Source organism: Agrilus planipennis, unplaced genomic scaffold, assembly GCF_000699045.2.
Source record: "Agrilus planipennis isolate EAB-ADULT unplaced genomic scaffold, Apla_2.0 scaffold93, whole genome shotgun sequence".
In the NCBI taxonomy this organism is placed as follows: Eukaryota; Metazoa; Arthropoda; class Insecta; order Coleoptera; family Buprestidae; genus Agrilus; species Agrilus planipennis.
Window position 1 is genome coordinate 265,228 of NW_020438867.1, and position 10,647 is coordinate 275,874.

Below are 10,647 nucleotides of genomic sequence, written 5' to 3' on the forward strand. Positions count from 1 at the left end.
TTACATCGTTGCATGCAAAAGTACTCATATCAAAAAAGATAGGAGAATTAACGTTTAATACTATCGAATAAAAATATCAAAACCGTCAGTTTATTTTGTATCAAACGGATTAGCCACTTCCGTTATCAAATGTGACGATGATGGGGATTAACGAGATTACAACGGAGCTTAGATGCATCCTTATTATGGTTTAATAATAACTAAACTTCAGTTAAGTTGATGTTGAATAGATCGCCAGTATGGCTGTTTCAGAGAATACGCGGAAGTTGAACGGAACTGTTAATCATTAAATGACATTTTAACGAGAAAAACAGGATTACAGCGAATCCGCATCAACTAAATTAGATTTCATTTGCTGTACCTAAGTGTCTCCCTGCGTCAATTGTTGTTAAATCCAATACGGCACATGCTCGACATGTGACGCTTCGCTTCATGGTATGTCCAAACACAATACAATGACTGTAGGTTTTGAATAGGTATGTTTTTGTATATGTATATATATAATTTGTACTTACAGTTGAACAACAATCACAACTAAAATAAATAATTAAAATATCAATTCACACAGATTTGTCGATTAGAGTGAGATATGATTCTTGTTTAACTTTGTCACGGAAATTTTTTAACATTATTTTTAAGAATGAATACCCATAACCAATTAGCATCATCAAGTCGTCAGTCCTAAGACTGGTTGGACACGCACCTCCATTCTATCCTATCCTGAGCTAATCTTCGCATTTCTCTAAAACTAGATCAACCCATATCCTTAACTATTTGCGAACAGTAATCTAGGACTACCTCTACCACTCCCAACTTCCGTTTGTTCCTCTATGTCTCTGACTAGACCTTCAAGCCTGAAAAGGTGTCCTACTAACCTCTCTCGCCTATTTCTTATTAACTTCCCTAGAGTCCTCTGTTCTCCTATTCTTTCTAATATCTCTTCATTTCTAACTTTCTCTATCCACGGTATCCTCATCATTCGCCTGTAACACCACATTTCGAACGTTTCTAACATTTTCTTTTCCGCCGTGGCCACCGTCCATGTTTCGTACAGTGTCGCGCTCCAAACATACCCCTTTAACAATCTTTTTCGATGTTCTAAATTAACCGTTCGCGATCATAGAAGTGACTTCTTTTTATACAAGACGACTCGACTTTACGCTACCCTCTGCTTTATAGCCCTCTCCTCCTCCTTCCGTGCTGACTTATCTGACATCCTAGATACCTAAAATCGGTAACTTCTTCTAGTTTTTCGTCTCCTATTTTTATATTCGCTCTTTCCCTACTTTTCCTTGCATACTAGTATTTTTGTTTTACTATTATTTATTTTCAGACAGTAGGTACTGTTTTGTGAATACCGCTTCCATTTTATTTAAATCTAAACCAAATAACAAAACCAATTAAAATAGGAATGCCACATGAAACAAATCCAATATCTATATAAAAATATTCAATGACTGAAAAGCACATTGTCAGAAATAACGATTATAAAATCTTAACACCCAGATTCCGGATGAAATTAAAAGGAGCGACAAAAGTATCTCTTGGTTATAAGTACGTAAGAGCAATTTTTTGGAACGCGGATAACAGTTATAATACCTATATTTCAATTAGCACTTAATGTTATCGTCAAGCATGGTGATTTAATGACGACTATTTTCGCTTCCTTTATAACCCCTTCGTGCGCTATTAACGACTTGCTGGCGTTTTTATTACATCACGATCCTACGCTCCCTGGCTCCTCTCCATCCCATCCATGCACTCATTGTCCGAAATAAGGCCTTGAACTTATTAGTTCATGTGCTTGGTTGGCCTTTTTTTTGGTCTTTTTGCAATTTAATCGTTCACGTTCGCAAATAGGCTCTAAATTCGAAGAGACCCGGACCGGTTCAGAAGCTGCATGGACCAGTTTTGTAGAAAGAGAAGGGAAAACAAAGATTCGGTCAGCTGCTCTCTCCACGCTACTGCTGTTCGATGTAGACGGATGAGTCAAACGAATGTGAAAGGCCAAAAACTTACCATGGATAGAGTCCGAGTTACTTTATATTACATACACACATAGTATGGGTACACATACAAGTATACAAATTATGAACAGTTCACCCTACGTAACTTTTCAAAGACGATCCTTAAATATTCGCTGTTTTTGTTCTTTTCTTTCAGTGACTCGAGAACCCTAAGTAAAAGTATTAGACTAAAAGGGGAAAATTTGAAGAATAAATTCGAATTTTAAGAAGCCAGGTGATATAAGAAACGTCGACGATGGGAAAGCAGTTTTGCATGAAAGAGAACAAAGTGAATCTAAAACAATGATAGTCAGAAAGCGTTTCTTTACACATTCGTTTAACCGAAATAAACCCTTAATGTGTACTATCTTCAATTCATGAACACTAATGAATATGTAATTCCATAAATGACATTAGATAAATTTATGTACATTTGTACCTGCTTAAAAGTAATTCAGAATTAGAGTTTGTATATTAAATTAAAGGTCTTGGCGTTCTACGTTAATTACAATATAGACGGTTCACGCGTACCTGACCAAAACGAAAACCATAACAAGAAGACATGCGTTTTCATGAGATTTTTCGAGTTTTATTAGTGAGTGATATCAAATGAGAGACACATTTGTGTTAATATGTACTCAAAACTCAAAAACATTAACAAGGTGAATTGATTTGGTCATTTTTAGGAATCTCTAGTGTTTCAATATTGCTAATATAAATCTTTGTATAATCACAAAGCGAATCATCAAAATCCATTCGGGTTACGTTAGTTTTGAAAAGGGTTACTTACTGTAACACGGGAGATGATTTAATTTAAATGTTCTTTGATTAAAAGGATAAAAGTGCAGGTAGCGACTACAATTATGTTTTTACGATTCTCCGAAAAACAGTTTTTATATGACAGATAAAACTCCAAGCTCATCATTTAATGTGTACTCAGTTCAGGTACAAATATAAGTGCTTTACTTTACAAAAGTAATTAGTTTCCTTCTTGTAAGTGAATTCAACCATTTTTATGGATGCAAGCATCAGTCAAAGTCAAACATTTTACCTGGAGTATCAGCCAAGGTAAATTAATTTTTAAAAATGGCAGTCGTCATATTTTTAGGATGTCTTAGCAAATCAACCAAGCACCAGCAAATTCGTGCGGTTGCCGATGTCTGCACACAAAATGAAAATTTATGTAAGTACACAATATCCTATTGACTTCAAAAGTTTCTATTTATTTGTCGCACTATAAAACACAAAATACCTTAAATATATCTTGCAATTATGTATCTATCTACATATAAGAAAAACATTACGTTAGTAATCAGTGAGCACTCGACATTGTCTGACTTGAATGGCTATTTCAAATAGGTTGGTTTTGAGTGTGTGGCGCGCGCGCGTGTAAGGCATAAAATTCACCGTTCTTTCTGTGCATTTTGGTGAAAATTTCATCGGCTTCTGTGAAAACTGTCCTAAACTAGTTAAAATCTTTTGAACAAAGCGTAACATCTCTCAAAATTACATCATATTTTTCGAAAGATGATGCTGATGCCCTATGATGATTGTATGTAACAGAATATCCGTACGTTAGGTTCTCAATTCGCCACTGGTATATTAGTTAGTGAATACATAAGTGTAAAAATAATTATTATTTTTTAATAAATTGGTATGGGTCTTATTATTTATTAATTCAAAAAAGAAAAACGAAAAACAGCTTTGTATACACTTTAATTGATATTTTATGAAAAAAGCAGGATGCTAAAGAAAATTAGATCGTGAACAGACTACGAAATTTTTGTGCGGAACGTGTAATTTTTACAACCCCCTGCGTTATATGCATAATAGCATATGTCAACGAATTATTCGCAGGCAAAATAAACCGCATTATTATTCATAACGGCTCACGGCTAGACGTGATAGCGATGCAAATCCAGCCACATGCACAACTGGAAATTGTATGTAACGAGCTTTTCATAACCAACTAATATTATTATTACTGTTACACCGAATAAAATGAACCCCGCTTCCTAAAACTCAACTCACTTTCGAACTTGTGGTTTGAAGAACTTGGGGACTTTTTTTAGGTGATGTAATCCTCCTTTTATGACAAAAAACAGAACCTCGATTACAGTACGGTCATGAACGTTCATGCATATAGTCAATTTCAAACATGTACACAGCAAAAAGGCTGGTAATTAAGAGTTACCTAATGAAGTGAACAAAAATATTTACTGAAAAAAAAATTATTATATTAAGTACTTATCGAATTTGACCAGTAGAGAATTAATAAGAAATCAATAATTGTAATTGAAAAGCATGCCAAGCTTATTAAGTAAGCTTAATGACCTGATGAGCAAAAGCGATCTATTCAAATCACCCCCAAAGTGGTGGTGTTTACGCAAATATACAGAAGGGATTTACCTTATTGTAAATAACAATAAGTAGCTTATTAGCTTGGATAACTGTAATCCCGTGCCTGCGTAGAGCAAGATCGTATTCCTACGTTTAACCGCTAGCCTAATAAACAGATGAGCGTCTCTTGTAATTTGTAAAGCACAGTGTCTTGCCATACACAGTGTCTTGCCATGTTTGACTGTTTTATTCCGTGGATGATCCTAAAAATATTTTAGCTCTAAAAACATATTACGGAAATCCTATGACCTTGTTAGTTACTTAACAGTGGATTTATATGCAATATTAATTTGAAATCATTTTTTCGGTTTTTTATTTACCCACTACAAACTACCTCAAATTAATGAGGGAAAAATTGAGGTAGTTTGTAGTAGGTAAATAAAAAATCGGAAAAAAATGATTTCAAATTAATATTGTGTAACTTACATTACGAAATAGGAATCTAGAGCGAAGAAATGACACNCGACGGATCGTTAACCTTGTAGGTCGGTTGGTCGTGGTTGCTGTTGTCACCTCTCGTAGTTTAGTGGTAGAACATTGGTGCGTAAAGCCAAAGGTCCCGGGGTCGATTCCCGGCGGGGGTGTGACAACAGCAACAATTTCTCCCTCATTAATTTGAGGTAGTTTGTAGTGGGTAAATAAAAAATCGAAAAAATGATTTCAAATTAATACTGCATATTACGGAAATATGTAAACTCCTCTTAGTTTCGAAACTACTAAACCTACAGTTAAAAAAAAAACAGGGAATATAGGAAAATAGCACTTTCTACATTCTCTTCAGCATGCATGCCATGGAATGCGTTGAACAATATGAATATTTCGAGTTAAACGTAGGCATACTAATGAGTATCACCCTACCTATACTGCAAATATATAAACAATAAACGTACGCGTACAATAAGCATGCAGATATAGTACACCGATAGGGTTGCTTCGATCTCTTCCATATTCGGATACGAATGAGGAGCGTAATGCTGCTGATGTTACCGTTTGTGGTGGCAGAGAAGAGGCAGCTACACGCTTAACTCTTCACTTGCGCACTTACTACCTTAAGTAAGGTCATAAGAAGGATCATTGAAAACATTTAAACGCACTCTAAACAGATGCTATCATTTTATATACTTTTTTTGCAAAATTACATTTATTTTGGGTCAGAAGCAAATGACGATACCATCGAGAAAATAGGTGAAGAGGCTCCTTACCTACATCACCTGATTAAATATAAGATGAAAATATCAGTACTTATACCGAACATATCTAGTCCTATCAGTTATTAGCAACTTTTCGTTCGTTCTAGAATTTCAATGGTACATATACCTTCAACAATGTGGGTCATATAAATAATACCTAATTGATAGACTGACAAGAGACACGGCATGCTAGTGTCTAGCTACAACGTAGAGAATGTCCTCTAGGAAATTAATTTATTCTACACGTACGCAATAATTAATAGATCACTCATTACCTTTAATAACTGTGCTCGTTTTGTCGAAAGATACACAATGCCCGACCCTTGTATATCTGCAGCAAAACAACACACTGATAACATTAAAATTAGACGTGTTAATCCAACAATTTTGTTACGTTATACAAAAGGACTCCAGAGGGTGAAAGTTTATTCTATAGTTGCTATCAAATAAAATATGTTGTAGAAAGCAGCGTCTATCTGTTGTAAAGCTTTATACTCTTATTCTTCACGCAAGAATTACTTTATTCAACTTTTGTGTTATTGCAGGTACCCTCCTGTTAGGAACGAGATAAGCAGTTGTTATCATAAGCCCTTATCGATTCACGATAGCATCTCCGCTAACTCTTTTTAACAAAATTACAAAAGGGAGAATCCAATTCAGCATCCCTTTCATTTACATAAGTGTTTATATTTATGTAACAATAAATGTGAATAAGCACATTGATTAATAAACGATTTGTAGATGAGTATGAAACTTTTGATGACTGTAATAACAGTGAGGCCAGATCATCTTTTAAAACGAGAATTAACAGTCATATTAAGAATGCAATGTTCACAAAATCGTAATGTTCTTTAAAATGAGATAGAGGGAAATAAATAATAAAAAAAATAAAAAAATAAAAATAAGTATTAATGATAATATAAAAAACTATTCAACACTTATTGTAGGGCAAATTTAACGTTTTTTTATGAGTGCGTTTTAAGGTTTTTAGTGATTTCAGTTACGAAATAAATTTTAAAAATTAGTTATTTCACATTTCACTGTTAAGTCTACTACGGGGCTACATTTTAGTGGAGTACAACCAAAAAATTATTCTAAATTTACCAAATAGCTCTTTCTAGAACGATAAACGGCTGTAGACAAGACAATTAAAATTGATTTTCACTGTAACATTATGACCAAATTAAATATTCTTAATCTTAAGAAACTAAGTAATTTTTTTAGTTCAAAATATGTAATCGATGATTCAATGAAAATTTTATTTCTGTGTGGGTATTGACACACACAAAGAGCTATAAAATTTAACAATACATTATCGATCGTGACCACTTTATACGACAAAAAATCAACAAAGGTAATTGTTAAACATAATAATATAGCGATATATAAACATCTACAAAAATGACATTTTGTGGAATTCTTTAAACTCCTCTTTATTACGCATTACATACATACGTAAGAATAACAGAAAATTTAATTCGCAAACCTAATAATATTGGTAGATAACAAAAACACGAATAACTTTTACAGCCCATCCAACAGGAAAAAATTTATGTTAAAAATCCTGCAATTACAAAGAACTTCGTAAGAACAATTAAACAAAAAAGATCATTTCCAAGACTAAAACCAAGACCGAATAGATATTAACATTAAATAAAGGAAATATACCACTCTTTGGAAAAGGGGATCTACAAGAATGTCCTCGGAGTAAGTGTTCCTGGGTCTGGATAACACATAGTTGAAATATAGAGACAAATTAATTTTTTTGATATTTTTACTTCTTTCAAGTACCTACCTTGTACTAGTTTGTTCTCTAAAAGGTCAATTTAAGCGTTGAATTAAAGGTTAATTTATGCAATGGAGGAAAGGTAAGTTCTCGAGTTTTCATAACCCACAACTATCGACTCTATTTTCTTTAGAAGTCATGACAAGCTCGCATGTATGACAGAAAATTTCAGCACTTAAGACAATTACTATGTCGGTAAATAGACAAATTTGTGCTTAGAATTATTAAAAAAAGTAATGTCAGATTAAATGAACAAGACCAAGATTTAATACGCAAGACCAAGACCAATACCAAGACTATGACAAGTTCTTGCCTTCATCATCGCTACATTACAAATAGAAACAAAAAAACGTTTAAAAAGAGAGCATCAGATAAATATGAATTGCTTAAGAAAATTGATTTTACAATGTAATTTTTATAAGTACCGAAACATGCACCGCGGTTTCAATATTAACATAGTATAGGGTCGTCCAAAATCGTTCCGATAGCGTTATCTTATTTATGGGTGAATTATATTCAGAGAGAACCGACGAGATACGGGGTAGTTTATTGTTAGAAGTTACAGTTATAAAGTCTGTGCAAATTGCTATGAGACTGCACTTTCCTATCATCGATATGCACCCCTTACAAAGTTTTGTAAGTTCCGGATTCGATCAATGGTCCGTATCACTAAGATTTACTACATCCGCCGATACAAACTAGTTGAGGAAAGTAGGGACACTGTACATTTTCATTTCAAGACATTACTGTCAATGTTATGTTCTCTTCACATGACTAATACGAACGACTGATAAGGAAGATTACTCCTCGCATAGCACACAACGGGAAGTATTCTTATAATAAACTTTATACATTACTGTCGACATTGAAAACGTAGTGAAAAAGATTAATTGAACTGAACTAAATCAGCGAATGAACTACTAGTGTCAACCCTAATTCTCTATCACTTGTCTCTTATTTAATCGCAATGGAATCCTCGGTGATAAAAACTATTTTTATGTGATATTTGGTACCAAACTTTCACTTAATTTTTATTTAATTCTTAACAAGTTTATTTATCATTATCATTAATCCTTCTTCTGAAGGTGGCCTTGTAGGTCGAAACTTGTTAAGAATTTAATAAAAATTAAGTAAAAGTTTTTAAAAAGTGTTTTTTTTTACCAGATATCATTACGATAAATTTCATATAGTAGAGGCCAACTCTATCAATTTTCTAAAGAATATTTTTATGTGGTTATCGTATAGTACGTTTCATTCAGATAAATCGCAGCTTTAATATGTACGTAAAACATGCAGTAGCTGATTGTATGTCGCTGTCAGTAGATTTTGCTGCCAACTGTAGTATTTCACAGTACATTCAGTAGAACTTGAATATAGGATCACCAGGTTTCATTAGTAACCGAATTTGAGAACACAAACAAAATTAATAAAGAACATCATTAAGTTCTTGACCACCAATTTATGGAAGCAATATCCAATGTGAATCGTTCTTTTAAAGTTATTAGTTCTCATCAGCACAACATTAGCAGTTTTGATAAATCACTGACAAAAATGATAACTCTGCATGTATTTGCTCTTAAGACTAGTTACTATTTCATACTTGGCAAGTAGATGCCTTCGTAGAGCTTCTATATCGCAAACTATTAAACCCTTGATCAGCAAATCCGCAGCTTGCTTGTACGATGCACCGCCAGTTTGGTAGGTGATTTATTGATATAACCTATGGTGCTCCGATAAGAACCCATAACTTTGAAATCGCGATTGTAAACTAAAAATTTAATGTTCTACAGTACATAAAATAGTTTCTCGAATTATATAAACGATACAAATATCGGAAAATACTTTATAAGGCGATTATTTCCGAATTTGGGTAGAAATATTTGGCATACGTAGAGTGATGTTCCATGGGTTTAGGTGGGAAAGGATTTCCTGACTGGCTTACTGTAAAACGCTATGCACCATTTAAAACGGTACCAGATTCGGAAGGTTGCGTATTCGTATTGGATTTAAGATATCACAACGTCGTGGTTATTTGCGTGGTTCTCCAAACGTGGTTATGGATTTAGCAGGCGAAAATACTGTCCAAATGTCTGGTTTGACCTTAAGAAAGCACATGGCAACGACAACATACTTCTACGTGTTGTCTTCTCCTGCCGTAACCATACAAACCTATGCATTTGAACAGCATTTTCGCGCGCTGGATACATATCCACATTTGAAGGAGTTAGGAAACAACGATATCAATGTTCGAACAAGTTATACTAATTCCATCACCTTTTGTTAGGTGGTTCTTGACTTATATAGATAAAACCAGATATTATTGCAATCTTCCAAATGTGATACTCTAAATCTGGACGGTAGTGAAAAGCGTACCAAGTTTTCTTCAAAGGTTCTCGAATTTGATAACATACGGCCAAACACACATCTTTAGACATGTTTCATTGACAAGCATTCTTTAATAACTCTTTTACCATTTAATTTCTGCTTCATCTCAACTGAAGATAAAAAGTTTAGCTTGCAAAATAATGAGCTATTTTTAAGTACAACAGGCAATGAACAAGCATCGAGAGATAATTTAACGCTTTCAGATTCCGGTAATTCCCTATTTCAACGTTATCGACTGGGCATATGTATGGAGCACAACTGCAACGACACAAGAGAAATTGGAATTCATTTCCACTGATACAGATAGATAAAGTTTTCCTCTATTCTATTGCACCCGCCCGATCAACGCTTACATTTGAACAGTAAAAAAATAACAATAATAATAGAAAACCGATATCTAATTGTACAATTGAACAATACAATTAAGCGTTGGTATGGATAATCAACAAAGGCTTCTATCAATTCGAAATCAGTTTCGGTAAGTGGCAACGATATTGATTGTGTACGGCATGTGTGTATATCGAGGTCAAAGACACTATTACTTATTAGTGCTTACATCTGATATGGTCGGGACAAATCTAACCTACGCCTTGTCTGCTTAAAATTGCATCCTGCAACCTACGCGATACTGTTGCTTCAATAAGCCGAGATGATGGTTCGAAGAACACGTCTCACTCGTCAACCCAACAATGGCCACTTAACTAGCGTCAACGGGAGGCGAGCAGTTACGATACGGAAACAAATTAGTACAGTAACTAAATTTCGCCAATTCAATTAGGATTTTTGTTTTTATGGAATTAAAATTTCTATTTTGTACATTTTGATGGTAAATGTCTACATTATGGCCCCCACTCCCGAAGGAGGTGGGGGTGGATGGGAT

General features: G+C 34.1%; 1 long non-coding RNA gene across 1 annotated transcript; it reads left to right on the forward strand.

Annotated features, from left to right (window-relative positions):
* Positions 1–222: 222 nt before the first annotated feature.
* On the forward strand, positions 223–6,250 carry LOC108739705. The gene is made up of 3 exons (XR_001938218.1): positions 223–476; positions 1,861–3,189; positions 6,142–6,250. It is a non-coding gene; the product is annotated as an uncharacterized LOC108739705 (long non-coding RNA).
* The last annotated feature ends 4,397 nt before the right edge of the window (positions 6,251–10,647 follow it).